This window comes from Mus caroli, chromosome 15, assembly GCF_900094665.2.
Source record: "Mus caroli chromosome 15, CAROLI_EIJ_v1.1, whole genome shotgun sequence".
In the NCBI taxonomy this organism is placed as follows: domain Eukaryota; kingdom Metazoa; phylum Chordata; class Mammalia; order Rodentia; family Muridae; genus Mus; species Mus caroli.
The window spans coordinates 89,807,548-89,810,663 of NC_034584.1; the positions used below are offsets into that span (position 1 = coordinate 89,807,548).

The 3,116-nt window shown below is 46.0% G+C and overlaps 1 pseudogene; it reads left to right on the plus strand.

Annotated features, from left to right (window-relative positions):
* Nucleotides 1-1,088: 1,088 nt before the first annotated feature.
* The window catches only part of LOC110310093, a 6,722-nt pseudogene continuing 4,694 nt past the window's right edge, over nt 1,089-3,116 (plus strand).

Below are 3,116 nucleotides of genomic sequence, written 5' to 3' on the forward strand. Positions count from 1 at the left end.
GAGCCAGCATCTCAAGAAGATGGGAAATAAGACAAGGGAAAACTGGAAATCCATCAAGTCGTCGACTCACACCGAACCCTGTGTGTTGTGAGCAGACCTCTATTAACTTGCAGGCGCCACTCTACAGGCTGTGCGGAGAGTGATGCAGACGGATGCTGCTTGTGTTCAGGGTTCTTGACCACATCAGGACTCAAGTTCACACGCCGAAAATGTCATCATATTAAAAACAACCTGCCTCACATGTGTGAGATAATGGGATTGGGGGTTAATGAGCTCGCGCCTGGGATATCGATCCAAACGTGAATCTCTAGTAATTGGCCATCATTCAGTGTCAGCTTATAGCCAAGTGAGGTGGTCCGAATGGACGCTTTATTCACGGAGACAACTACAGATCCCCACAGAGCCCAGAGCGCGCTCACTGACTGGACAGTTGCCAAACAGCATCCCCCTCTTCCTCCCTGACCCCCACATCCCTACTCCTAGTTAAACCCTAAATCTCTAGGAGAATACAAGACAAGACTCAGGCCAGCCGTGCCTCCTTACCCCTAGGCCCCATCTGTGATTTAAGACATAATGAAGGACCTTGCCTCTCCTCAGCAAGCGCTGCTTTCATTCTTTTGTTGCCTCAAATCCAGGTTTTGAAAGCTTTAATCTCCAACCGCCAACCTTATGTAAAACAAAATTGGTATCAGGTAATGCCACACCCTGCTCTGACTCCCTACGACTCTATATATAGTAAGAGTCTCAGATCAGAATATTTTCCATAGCTCATCATCCACAAACCAAAACGTAAGCCAGTAGTTCTCAACCTGTGGGCCAGGACCCCCGCGAGGGATCTCCCATGGCCCTTTCACCGGGTCGCCTAAGACCATCAGAAACCCCAGACGTTTGCAATATGATTTATAACAGTAGCAAAATGACAGTTACAAAGTAGCAGCAGAAATAATTTAATGTTTGGGGTGGGGGGTGGGGGGGTCACCACAACATGCGGAACTGCGTGAAAGGGTTGCATCATTAGCCACTGATACGATCCATAAGTAGCCGAGGCAATTTGCCCATTTAAACCCCAGAACAGAATCGCAAAGGCTATGGATCCTAGCACTACTGTGTTGCCTAAAGGGAGGGAGGTTCTCCAAGAGGTGCCAACCCTCTACCCAGTGAAACGAGAACCTTCACACTATAACCAATCCTCCGAGAGAGCAAGGCCTGCGAGCTGGCAAGCAAACCACAGTGAACTGACCCGGAACGTAACGGTGAGCGCTGAACCCACACTTAGCCTGTATTGGATGCTTAAGGATCCAGTGAGCCCTCGAATTTCTCTGGACCTCAGTTCCCCAGGAAGGTGAGTGTGTGTCTCCCCAGTGATGGTGTGAATTGAAAAGGTAATGGTTTTGTGGGTGCTTGTCTCTTGCTAGGAACCCCAAGAAAACTCATTTCCTTTTTTTTTTTTAAAGAAATGTGCTGTTTTATTACGAAGAGTCTCGCAAAATGAAAATATCTCAAAAAGGAAGCCAAGCGGACAGCCTCCACCACCTGCAGAATTGGGAGAGAACAGGGTAATGTAAGTTTTTCAGCTTGCGCAGAACCAGTAGGAAGGTAGAAACAGAACCCATCTAAAAATGGCTGATATCACCCAACCCTGAAAAGGGGTCCCGGAAGACCCAGTTGCCCCTTCAAAAACGCTTACTAAGGGCATCTTAGCAGAGCTCCTAAGCAGGCCCTTGGCAGCTCAGGATTCTGTCTTCCAGTTGTTTCCTTTCTACTCAGACCCTACGCAGGTCAAAACTAAGACCTGGGGCAAGGTGGGCAAACATACCTCTGGGAAGAGTTCTCCCAGGACCACCGCCCTGGGCCCTGGCCCTGGCCCCTATCTTGTCCCTGGGGATGTTATATTTAATATATTTTATATAATTACACAGAGGAAAAAAATTTATGAAATAGAACATGTTATGGATGTCTCCTATAACCTCAGAATTTCAGAGGTAGAGGTAGGGAAATCAGGAGTTCAATGCCAGCCTGGGCTACATAGCATGGTTGGGCTAGCCTGGGCTACCTTTTGAACAACTTGCTTGCTGTGAAACCTAGCAAGCTAATTAGCCTGTGTTCCTTCATTTTCTCTTATGTAAGAGTAATGATGCCTGCCTACTTGGGCTGATAGGGAGTCAACTGAATCCAGACGTGAAAAACACTTTTACAGTGCTTGACATATTAGAGCTTATATAGCCCATCACTTGACCCAAAATCACCCACTTATTTGTGTGTGTGTGTATGTATATATATTATATGTTATATAATATATATATATATATATATATATATATATATATATACATACAATTACTTGGCTGTTATTTATACCAGGAACTGTCTTGGACTTGAAATGAAAGCAGAGGCTTTATAGTTTTTTGGAACCTCTGGCATTATATAATTCTAGTACGGTGTGACGAGTCCTATGGTGGAGAAACTAAGTGCTTTGCAGCCTAAAGCAGCAGTTTGAGCCAGGTAAGTTTCTAGCAGAGCCCTGTTGTTGTAATAGATATTTAGTTACTGTTAGCTCTATTATGATCTGACCAGTCCCCCCCCCCAATAGTCAAGGCAGAGTCCTGTGGATTTAATCAGCTTTAACACAATTACTGGGCAGTTACCCCTAAACTTTTTCTATACTAGATTGGCTATTTTCCAGACACACTCCCCAAGTTACTTGCTGTTTGAGTCTCACCTGGTTTTTTTCTGCTCTACCAGTCTGTTCTCGGGCCACATGTTCCTGGTCCATCCCATCTAATGGAGACTTCCTGCTCTCCTGTCTTCCTTCTCGGCTCCTCCCCATTCTCTCTCTACCATTCTGTCTCTGTCTCCCCTACTCTGTGTGTGTCTCTTCTCTGCCTCTCTGTCTCTCTCTTCCTCTGTGTGCCTATCTCTTGCCTGTGTCTCTCTCTCTCTGCACCTTTGTGTGTGTGTGTGTGTCTGCCTCTCTCTCTCTCTCTCTCTCTCTCTCTCTCTCTCTCTCTCTCTCTCTCTCTTTCCCTGTGACCCACAGCCTAGTAACAGAAGCCCACCTACCTCTATTCTTTCCAGTAATTGGCTGCAGCCTCTTCTGTTTAACTAATCGCTTTACA